We start from the raw sequence: 11,927 nt of genomic DNA on the forward strand, positions 1-11,927 counted from the left end.
AATTGTTATCTGCTGGTGGTGGCTGCTTAGGGAGAGGAGAAGGAAGGAGGAAGGGTTAGTACAACAAATCTATTCTTCCATTACTGAAAGCCAGAACTTTATTGTCCCTTTTACACAGTAGGAAACTGAGGCCCAGAGAACCAGCGTGACTGACCTAAAGTCTTGTGGCTAATAATCAACTTTAGTATCCAAGTCTTGCTATTGTTGATTGATGGAGGCAGGTGATCCTCTGATTTTTTCTATCTTGAAATGCCTCCATCTTCCTCTCTCTTCTCACCCCTCAAACAGATTTACCCTTGATCTTGTGTGAAGTGTGAACACTTTACTAACTGTCCATTCACAAACTGCACTTGCCGTTTTCTTCAGTTGCCAGTACAACTGATGGGGCATGATGGTGGCTGTTGGCCACACAGATGCTGGGTAAGACCCATGGTAGGGATAGTGATGCCACCAGTAGCACCCTGGCCGTAGCAGGCAGTTGATTACCAATTGTACTGGGAAGGCAGAGGGAGGTACTGTAAACAGGATCTTGGGCCATGAGTGTTGAGTTTTTTTCCTGAATCTGCTGCATAATCATTAGGAGACCTGATACAATTCTAATTATCACTCTAAACATCAGTTTCTTATGTGTGTAGTTGAATGATAATTCACAGTAGTATGATATTGTTCTGAAGATCAAACAGAAGAGTATATATGCTTTGTAAACTAAAGTTCACAAATATGAGTCCTCCCAGTTGTTATCAGTGCCTGGTGAGGATGGCGGATGGTGAACCTGGCCACATAGGCACAGCAGTTATTGCCAGCAACCGGGGCAGAGGGAAGCCTCCGGGGTAATTCTCCGAGAGTTAAACTGGGTGGTCAAACCCACACAGGAAGGGTATAGAGGTGGCCCAAGAGACTATCCGTAAATTTGAAGCTGAAAAGATGTGGAAACGTCCAAGTTTAGTCACAGCGACGAGGGTGTACACAGAGAGGCAGGACTGGTCTGTGATCATAACTGGAAATAAGAAGCCCGAGCGTTTGAGCCCTGTTTGGAGAACGACTGTGGTCATCAAAAAGTGATTTCGGGGAGAAAGCCAGAAAAAGAGAGGGAATGTTTCCATGCGATCCCGCAGTTCCTGGGGGAGCCCTACCGCATATCTGGTGAACAGGGACACTTTAGGCACCAGGGAGGCATGTTCTGTTGGAGGACAGGGAACTTCAGGGAGCCTCCCTGATGACTTCCGGTGACACTTCACAAGGATGGATGAACCATCATTTGTTCTGAATCCAAGCCCACTGAGGTGGCTGGAGACCTAGTCAGCATCCCAGAGAAGCACCATATTTGGCAGACCCGCACACTGGACACTCTTTCCATTCATCACAGTCACAGCTAACATGCTTGGCACAGGCACCGTTCTAGCACGTGTGTGTGTCTGCCAAATATTTGTGAGGTTGTCTCACAACAGCTCTGTGAGAACCTTACATACTACATTGACGTTATGCTTTCTTTTTCAGTCTCCTGGAAGTTTGTTTATCATGAATCAGTTCCCCGAAGACAGACTGTCTCTGATTCTACAGACAGAAGCAAGCTTCGGGGTGTGAAATCAATGAACGAACTACGGATTGTGGCGACCCCAGCCCCCACATACACACTTTCGGGGGCTACTCCCTTTTGAGGGCCTGATGTGGGGTCCAGGCAGGCACCCGACTGGACGTCTCTACATTGGCTGTGGACATAGTGGTACTGGTGATGGTCACAGCTTACCCATGATGTGGCACATCTGGTGGGAGCCTCAGGCCGGGAACACCCTGGGGTGGGGAAGGGATCTCTGCGAAGGGAGAGGGTCTGCAATCCAACAAGTGATGGCCGGGGGCCGCTTCAGGGAGTAGGGAGGGGCTGGACCGACGCCGGAATCCCACATACATGTGCAACGCATTGGAGTTCGCACTTGTGCGACCATGTTTCACCATCGCCTCCTGGACTTCTCAGGAGTCTCCTGACTGCTCTCCGTAGGGCAACTCCAGCTCACTCCAAGTCACCCGCCACCCAGCAGCTAGAGGGATCTTTCCAAACATAAATTCCCTCTCGCCACCACCTCCCTCCTTCACACCGTGCCCAACCTAAGTCCCTTCAGGAGAGAGACTCAGGCCTGGAGAGAGACGCTCCAAAGCCCTGCAAAGTCTGGCCCTGCCGCGGCACCGTCAGAGCCCAGCGTGTAGAGGGCGCCTCCTGCGTAAGCGACGGTCGTTCCCCGCGACTCAGCCAAGCGGCATCCGCACACGCTCCTAGCCTAAGAAGCGCATCAAGGGAGCCCGCTCAAGCTGAAGCGCTGCACAAGCTATGTCGTCCTTCTCTCCGCCGCGAATGCAGGCAGGGTGCTAGCGAAAGCCTGGCAAAGGGGGCGCCGAGGGGGCGCAGTCGGGGCGCTGAGCGGGCGAGGAGGGGACAGGGAGAGGGACGCAGAAGGTACGCGGTCGCGGCGCGGAGTGGGACATGGGGAGCTACCCCAGAGGCGCGTGGACCCGGCGCGGTCGAGGCGCGGAGCCGGAGCGCGCCCCCCGTGTGGCCAGGCCGGGAGGCGCGACGGCCGGGCCCTGGAGGCGGTGGGAAGAGCGCGGCGCCCGGGCTCTCAGCGTTCCCTGGCCTGCCCCGGCTCGCTCGGCTTTGATGACTGCTTCCGCTCCCCATAAAGGCCTGTTTCATGGCCAACGCCAGCATGGGCTTTACGTCTGCCCTCCGGCTCCCTGCGGGCGGCAGAGGGCCGTGGTGAAATTCCCCTTCCGGCCAGGCCGTTCTGGCTCTAAAGGGAGGTCCAGGGAGTGTGTGCGGGGGGGCGTGCTCGGTGCTGGGCTTTGTGCCGAGCTCTGTTGATTGCATATCCCGGTTTCTGTCTCTGGGTGCGTTTCCCCGGCCCTGGCCTTGGCCACTTCCCCTCTTTGAGCGTGGGCACTGTGTTTATTAGTTCATTTCCCATCCCCACACCAAGCACTGCCTGGCACAGAGCAGGCATTCCGCAAAGGCTTGCGGGATGCGCAGACCAGCCCATTTAATGCTCGCAGGTGCCCTCTGCGGTGGGCATTACTATTTCCAGCATCCTCGCGAGGGATCTGGAATCCGCGGGGGTCCCCTGCCCAGGATCGTGCAGCCTGTGGAAGGCAGCAGGGGCCAGGGTGCCGAATGGATCGAATGAGCTTCTCGGGGGATTCCCTGAGCTTGGTGAACGAAGAACCCACCCTGACGGTCAGGCCTAACCCCACTGCCAATAGCAGAGCAGCACTAGGCGGAAAGGGGCTGCCTGTGCCTGGCACCGGGAGCGGCAGAGGCGGCCACCGCTGTGGAGGTAGCGCCCGCAGTGCCGAGCTCCTGTGCCTGGGAGGACGCGGGCACTGGGCGACCTGCAGTCGGGGCTGCCCCCAGGCAGAGCTCCCTGGCTTTCTCACAGCGCGGCTCGCAGGAAGCAACGCTGTCCCATGGCACAGTGAAGTAAGGCGATGGCTGCTCTCAGCCAGAAGCGGGGCTGAGGGATGGGGGCCACAGATGCCCCGGGAGCCCCTGGACCCTCTGGAGGGTCGGGCGAGGGAGGGGAGATTTCTGTCTTGACCACGCACTTGTAACCCATTCTTGGCACACCGGGGTACCTTGCCCGCAGGTAGTGCTGTGTTCTCGGGGAGAGGGCACAACCTCTAACCCTCTGACCGAGTCTCTCTGCCTCTCACAAGGAGCCCCCAACACACTGGTTTTCCTCACAGCCTGCCCCAACTGCTCATCGGAACCTGGAGCCCCCTTCCCTGCCCCAACTGTCCCTCCGGGACCCCATTACCCTACTTTCTGTCGAACCCAACTGCCCTATCCTTTATGCAGGCTGTCGGGGGCAATGGTGGTGAGCATAGGCTATGGAGTCAGATGGCCTGGGTTCAAATCCTGGCTCTGCCATCTTCTGACTGTGTGACCTTGTGCCAGTTTCTTTACTTTCTGCCTCAGTTTTCTCATCTGTAAAATTGAAGGAATGGTGGCATCTATCTCATAGGGCGGCTGTGGGGGTTATAGCAGGCACACTGCCACAGGCACAATGAATGTCAGCTCTTGTTGCCAACCTCCCCCACACAACGCACAGCTTAGTAACTTTACCCTCATCCAACACATAACACCTAGCTTGTCCCTCATAATGAGCTCTCAGCCTAAATCAGTGCCTTCAGCAAACCTGTGGCGCAGGGCGGGTGGTAAAGTAGACAAGATCCTGGGGAAGACTCACTGACTCCACAGAGGCAGTACTGGCTGCAGCTGGGATTTGGCCCAGACATTTAAGAGCCACCGGGCGCGGTGGTTGAAGCCTGTAATTCCAGCACTTTGGGAGGCCGAGGCGGGCGGATCATGAGGCCAGGAGATCGAGACCATCCTGGCTAACACGGTGAAACCCCATCTCTACTAAAAAATACAAAAAAACTAGCCAGGTGAGGTGGTGGGCACCTGTAGTCCCAGCTACTCAGGAGACTGAGGCAGGAGAATGGCATAAACCCAGGAGGCGGAGCTTGCAGTGAGCTCAGCTCCGGCCACTGCACTCCAGCCTGGGTGACAGAGCGAGACTCCATCCCAAAAAAAAAAAAAAAAAAAAGAGCCAAGGACTAAGCAATGCCTGCATTGCCTGCTATGTGCATATGTCCAGCAGGACAGCAGTGTCAGGCCACTGGCCAGTGGGGCCCATCCTCTGAGCTGGTCATACGAACACCCTAGGAAAGAGTCCACCCGTCCTTCATGTTCTATCACTGCTCGGCCTAGCTAGGCCAGGCACACGGGCCCAAGACCCACCCTGGAGATGGTGGTTGGAGCAGTGTTTGAGGTCACAGATGGAGGAGTGCGACCTCCAGCCCAATTTCGACTCTGCTCTTTGCCAGTTCAGTCTTGCCCAAGTCACTTGGGTTCTCCAAGCCTATGATCTCCTCTTTAAAACGGAAGGGAGAGCTGGGCATGGCAGTTTATGACTGTAATCCCAGTGCTTTGGGAGGCTGAGACGGGAGGATCGCTTGAGGCCAGGAGTTCAAGACCAGCCTGAGTAACATGATGAGACCCCCCCCCCCATCTCTCCAAAACAAAAAAAAAAAAAGAAGAAAAGAAAACACTTTGGTTGTTTTGTTTTTTGCTTTTGTTTTTAATGAGCAGGGCATGGTAGTGTGTTCCTGTAGTCACGGCTACTCAGGAGGTTGAGGCGGGAGGATCAGTTGAACCCAGGAGTTCAAGACCAGCCTGGGCACAGCGGACCCTATCTCTATAAAAATAAATTAAACAAAATGGAAGGGAAACAGTCCATCTCTATGCCAGGTGCTTGGTCATGGGGGAAGGAAGGGGAAGAGGCAGAGAAGGAAGCAGGAGAGGCAGCATCAACACCTCTTCCCACCTGGGGGAGGTCCTGCTTTCTCATTGGCTGGAGCTGGGCTTGCCAGAAAGTCAGATGTGGCCAGTCATCTCTCTCTTGCCCCACCTGAGGTGAGCTCTAACTATACCTTCTCCATCTTAGAAATAAATGTGGCCTTTGGGTGGGGACACTCAACAGTCAACTCCCCTGCTTCCCATGAGGCAGAGTTGCAGAAACCTAGATTCAATTCCTGCTGCACCAGTCCCTTACTAATTATGTGACACTGGACAAGATGTAGCCTCTCTAGCAGTGGCCAACTTTGTTTGGCTCTTATTACATGCCAGGCCCTTGGGCAAGCACTTGCCCCCATCCCTGCAACAACCCTACGAAGTAGCCCATCTCACAGGCAAGAAAACTGAGGTTCCAAGAGGTCATGAATGTAAGTTGCCACAATCACACAGCTGGCAAGTGGGAGAGCTAGAAGGTGGATGGTGGCGGAGTCTGGGCATTGGCATGTCACCCTCCCAGAGCACTGGGAAGGGGAAAGGAGGCCTCTGTGGAAAGTCTCTGTCCAACACAAGTGGGAACTCAACGCTGGTTCTGGGTTTTTTGCCACATCCCCTGTGGCAGGAAACCAAACTGTGGTTCCTCGATCTCACCACAGGGTGTCTCCACGCCACTACTGAACCATCCGAGGCCCAGGCTACCTCTGGCGCAGCCCTTCCTCCTGTGGGACTGGCTGCAGCCCTCCTGCTCCTGCGTGGCCTGTTTGTGTCTGTCTTGTCTTCAGTGGGGACAGGCTCTGACTCCTCTGGGAAGCGTGAGGGCTGTCACTGACCCACACCCCCTGCCTTGTGGGGTTCGGCGGAGTGGCGTGGAACAGAAGTGCTGCTTTTCATGTGGCCTCCTATCTGCCTCCCCCAAGTTCCCCCACACTGTCCTGTGTCAGGAGTCACAGTCAGCACCTCAGTCTCCAGAAGTCACGGCGACAGAGCTGTGGGGAGATCCCACGCCCTCCCACGGGGGGCCCTGACCTGCCTGGAGAGGGGGGCTCGTGCCACCTGCATGGGGCCCCTCCCAAATCTGACATGGTAACTGCGGACCTCTGTGTTGCTTCCTCTTCTCTGCAGCCCATGCTGCTGTGAACGTCCCCCTGTGAGAGTTGTTAGAAGGGGGGTAATTACCTCCTTTTGGAAGTTTCAATGAGACCATGTAGGTAAAAAACATCTTGCAAGCTCTTTATTGCAATAGAAATGTTGCTTGCCAAAAATAGGGAAATGGGGGCAAGGTCAAATGACTGTCCCAAAGTCACTCAGCAAGTCAGTGGTGGCCACAGTCTTCCTGGTCCCAATCTAGCAATTCTCCCAAGAAATCACACTTGACTTTGGGGTGGGCCTCCTCTGTGTGAACCTAGTCCAGGACATTGAAAGGGCACAGAACAGAGATCCTGGGGAGGAGGAGGAAGCTGGGGATGAAGGAGTTAAGGGGGCCTGGAGCCGGGATGGCTGAAGGCTATTAACAGACCAGTATGAGAGGATAAGGCCAGCGAGGGGCCTGGCTTTGATTAGGCCCCCAAGGCCATCTTGAGAACCAGACACTGGAGATGGGTTGGTTTTATGGGGGCAGATGGCATAAATTATAGCGGCGTTAATGGAGTGGAAGGGTTCTTCCCACAGTGCTTCTGAAGGGGGTTGCTTGGGGGGGTCCTCTTCCCTAGCAGCCTGGGCCAATCCCATCTGCTCCAGTCTCTGCTGTCTCCCTGCCAGCAGTACAATACCCTCCACAGGAACTGCCCCCGGAGGCATCTGAGAGCATGCTCCAGCACTCAAAGGAAAGAGGTACCCTCTGCTGCCTAGACAGGAGCCACATCAGGACGGTGGTACTGCCTGGAGCCATCATATGATGGGTGACCCAACATCTGGCTCAACGAATCCTCAACAGCCAGCCAATTGAGAATGGTCATGGCCCATTTGTCTCCAAGTCAACTATAGGACTTGAACAGTCATCAGATCACACCCTGGATGGTGAGGAGCTTGGTGACCATCCTGTCCACACACATCAGCAGAAGCCTAGGGATACACAGCTAACTGACCTCAGTGCTGGACTTGAACCCTAGACTCCTCACACTTGAGCCAGTACATTTTCATGACCACTCACCGTCATCACACAGCCTCTCTGGGTCTCAGTCTTTTCATCTAACAATCACTGTTTGGCCTCCCTCCCCGCTGAAATGGAATGAAACGTCTACTGCAAAAGGCTTTGAAAAGTTAAAACCACAACATAAGTGACTGCAGCATTATTGCAGTTTTGTGAGCAGAAGTTGGGGAGCCCATGGAGTTTCCCAGGAATGGGATAGTGGTTCTGCTCTGTGGAGGAGGCCAGCTGACGCCACTGGCTCTCACAGGCCCTCTTCATTTCAGCTCTGCTCAGGGACTCAGGTAGTGCTCAGCCTGAGCACAGTCGTTAGGAGGGTGGGTCACTCTGAAAACAAAAACCTCTCTTTGTTCTTCCAAAGCCCATCAAACATGATTTTCAGTCACCCCACTGGGGGAGTTATCCCCATCATTGTATCCCATTCTTGTAAGGGATAGGAAGTAGGATGTGGGGAGCAGGGATGGAGAGTTGACAACCAATTCTTCCACCACTTTATATACAATCTTAGCTAGTCAGAAAACAACCGAAGCAATGTCTGGCAAGCTCGAGGTACATATCTTAAATGCAGCAATTTCTCTTCTAGAAATCTACCCCTCAGTTATATTAGCACAGATGTCTTTGTACAAGACTGTTCCTTGCAGCTTTGTTTGTAATAACAAAGACTGAAAGCAACCTAAATGTCTATCGTTAGGGGATGGAGCATATAAATTGTGGTACCCATACTATATAACACCAGGCAAAGAATGAAGTAGATTTATATGTGTATACAAATGCAGTCGATTTATGTTACATAAATATATTGTTACAAACAAGTCGTATATGGAACGGTGGAGATACTATGTTCCTGTTTACGCCCAAGAAAAGAAGGTACATGTAAAGCATAAGAAATTTCTGAATGATACCCAAATTCTGTTAATAGTAGTTGCCTCCAGGTTGAGAGACAAGTGACTTCTGGTAAAGAGGGACTTGCTTTTCATTATATTCCTATTTTAGAATATGTATATGTTCCACTTTTTCAGTTAAATGGAGAAAGAGAGTTAAAAAAAAAAAAAGAAGTCTGTCTAGAAAAATAACTGCTTGGATGTAACCACATTTCTGCACTCCATCCACCTTCTGCCTTCCAAGTCTTGCCCCTGCTCCCTTGCACAGCTCTGACCCACTCCAGCCAATAAACCTCAGCTTTCACCATAGCCACAAACCCTGGGGAAAGCTGCCCTTCATTCTGCAAGGACTGAGGCCTCCATGTCATGCCCAGCTGCAAGAAGACTCAAGGGTCCCTGTACGAGGATCTCAAATGCTTGGAAAAGGGGCGTTACCCCAGGTGATGCCCTTTGTGCAAGCCAAGGGGCTTGGTTTCCTATTAAGCCCATGGAAGGAGTGGCAGTTAAACACCAAGCTTCAAAGAGTTGAGGATTTTCAAAAATCGCTTTTGGGAATCTGCAGCTTTTATTGGAGGTGTCAGACATTAACGAGGGCTCTGGATTTTTCCCAGCCTGCAGAGCTCTCTCTTCCTCTCTTCTCCGCCCCCACTCATTCCAGCAACCAGCTTCCCCACTTTGATGAATCGGAAGAGACTGAGAGTTCAAGGGGGTATTTCTGTCCCACTCTCAGCCCACCTTCTCCCCCTTTTGCTTCAAGAAGGTATGGAAGCTGAAAGGACCCAAGAAAGGGGAAAGGGGGAGCGAACCCAAGGGAAGGGCTGGGGAGCAGGTTCAGACAGAGGCAAAAGAATCCAGCCTTGCTTACTTGCTCCTCTGGAAACAGTTTCATGGCAAAGAATTAGGAATTCTGGAGCCGACCCTATGCCAGCTGGGATGAAACCCTCAACACACAATCGCCCCCTCTGGGCAATGATCATGCTCTTAGAAATTTTGAGATCCTTAAATGGAAGGAGTTGTAGGAACTCCATTTTGTCCAAATATGTAGTTATATATGAGCTTTTCTTGACCACATTTTCAATGCTGGTTGAGTTCCCAGTCTTAGGGTGTACCTAGTGAACATGAAAGGTAAGTGGCATATCCAAAACAAAGAGGTGCCTTCCAATTCACTTGGAACAGACAACACACTCAGAAGTATTTGTGGAATGAACGCATGCATTCGTGTATGCATGAATGAATGAATGAGCCTGTTTTATCTTTTATTTACAAAATGACATTAGATTAGATGTCAGAAATTAGACACTGGATTAGATTAGACATTTAGTTTAGACATTAGAAATTACTCCTGCTGGTTAGGGATTGGAATCTCTGAAAAGATTATACCATGAGTTGTTAAAGGAGAGGTCCCCTGTCCTACTCATGTTTCAATAAAGGATGGATGGATGGATGGATGGATGGATGGATGGAAGGAAGGATGGATGGATGGATGGATGGATGGATGGATGGATGGATGGATGGATGGATGAGTGGAGGAATATATAGTATTTTGACCCCTGGAGATGTAGGGGAAGAATAAGACAAACATATATCAAGTTAGTCCTGCCTGAGGCAGGAGGATGGACAAGATGACCTATTGGGTCTATTTCCAACCCAAGTATTAATATCTATAGCCAGAATGGGCAATCAGAAATATTTGTATCTAGACCCTGAGAATATGTCATTACTCAGGTTTCTTAAAAGTTATTTTTTGCTAACTTGTGAATGGCCCTCAGGAAATTCAGTCTCTCACACTGGGGTAGGGTGGTCATCTCCACTGCTGGCCCCTGGAGCCCTCTTCTGATGCCAGTAACCATGGTGACTCAACACAGCCACCCATCAGAGTCCAGAGCTCCTCCATTCTACTCAGAGAAATCCCCCAAAAGAAATTGGGGAAAGAGTTCTGTGCTTTTCTGAACACCTTCTTCCTGGAGAACGTGTCCCAGGTCAAATATAGAGAAGTGAAACAGAGATATGCAAGGCTTATTGGTTCATTACACTTGAGGAGCAGGTAGATCTTAAGAGCAATACACTGGTGGAAAGTTCACTTTTTAACTTCCAAGAACCAACAAAGAAAGGAGCCTACCAGACACTGACCTTGAGATAGACTTCTGTCCCATTCTTCTCCAGACCTCTTTGTCTCTCTCTTTCACTTTCTATACTTTTCCTAAAGTCCCTTCTTTCTGGTTCCCTGAACCAGTGTCCCTGCCCCATCCCTTCCCACAGAAAGCCCCCTTATTGATGGCCTAGCTGACATCAGTATGATGGAAGCCCTTCAGTCTCCCATGAGAGAGCTGTGGTCAATGCCCTCAGTAGCCTAGAAGCAAGCCTGTCTCCATCCATGGTGAGCACTATTTTTTTCTCAGCACCAATTATCTGGTCTCTTATGAAGAAGGGCTATCTTTCTGAGCTTGTCTTTGACCCTGCCCCTTGTAAAACAATAGCCCCAGCATTAATTCATCTAAGGAGCATCACCCACTCCTGAGCTTGGCTTATAGTAGAAGTGTCACCATGTCGATTGTTCAGTGTTCTAAACATCTGGAATGACTAATTGCAGTCAGACTAATTCCTAACATCCCCCAGATGAAAGGTAGGGAGGCCACCTGTGAATTCATTCTACCATAAGAATCATCACAGAGAATGATCCATCCAACTAGGTCCTGTCTCTGACAGGGGTATGGAGCATATGCTATTCTCATGATGTCCCATTGAAACACTAGTGGGGGATGCGTCCAATAGTTCTATTCCCCCAGTTGACATTTATGAATGACTTGATCCTTTGTAGTTTCCCCAATGTGTTCGTGCACATTGCGTCTTCTAAGCTAACTTTAGGAGGCCGAGAGTATTGTTGTCTCCATCACACAGTAAGAAAGCTAAAATTCAGAGACTTGTCCAAGGTCATATAATTAATTAAAAGGCCAAGTAAAGCCTAGAACACAGGTGCCCTGACCCTCCTGACTTCTCCCCTTTACTCCTTTAAGACATGTATATATTTCACCTAGAAGCCATATTGGTACTGAGACTGCTACTACACCAGCTGAGAGTTATAAAACCACTTTCCTCTTCTCCAGACAGGGCTAGAAGCTGGAGTTCCTGAAGCTGCAGAGAGACAAAGGCTAGCACTTCTGATCCTCTAAAGCTTGGAAAGAAACCACATCATGAACAAAGACAGCTCACTGCATAATCTAGGGAGAGAGAGAAGAGGAGGAAGGGGAAGAGGAGGAAGGAAGGAAGGAAGGAAGGAAGGAAGGGAGGGAGGGAGGGAGGGAGGGAGGGAGGGAGGGGAGGGAGGGAAGAGAGGCCAGCAAACAATTCTCTAAAGATTTCTGGGAAATCACATACTCGATACAGAAACTGCACGCACACACATGTGCACACATGCATGCACACACATACACACTCGCCCCGACAGACACATCTGTATGAGGGTGTAATGGAACCAGCATAGGCTCTGGAGCCAGGTGGACCTGGTTAGTTTCCTGGCTCTAACATTACTGCTGTGAGTCTCTGAGTAAATCACCAGATC

At 51.2% G+C, this 11,927-nt stretch overlaps 1 pseudogene; it reads left to right on the forward strand.

The window, feature by feature from the left end:
* Positions 1-2,699: 2,699 nt before the first annotated feature.
* Positions 2,700-4,056, forward strand: LOC104657242 (annotated as a pseudogene).
* Positions 4,057-11,927: the final 7,871 nt, after the last annotated feature.

This window comes from Rhinopithecus roxellana, chromosome 15, assembly GCF_007565055.1.
Source record: "Rhinopithecus roxellana isolate Shanxi Qingling chromosome 15, ASM756505v1, whole genome shotgun sequence".
NCBI lineage: Eukaryota > Metazoa > Chordata > Mammalia > Primates > Cercopithecidae > Rhinopithecus > Rhinopithecus roxellana.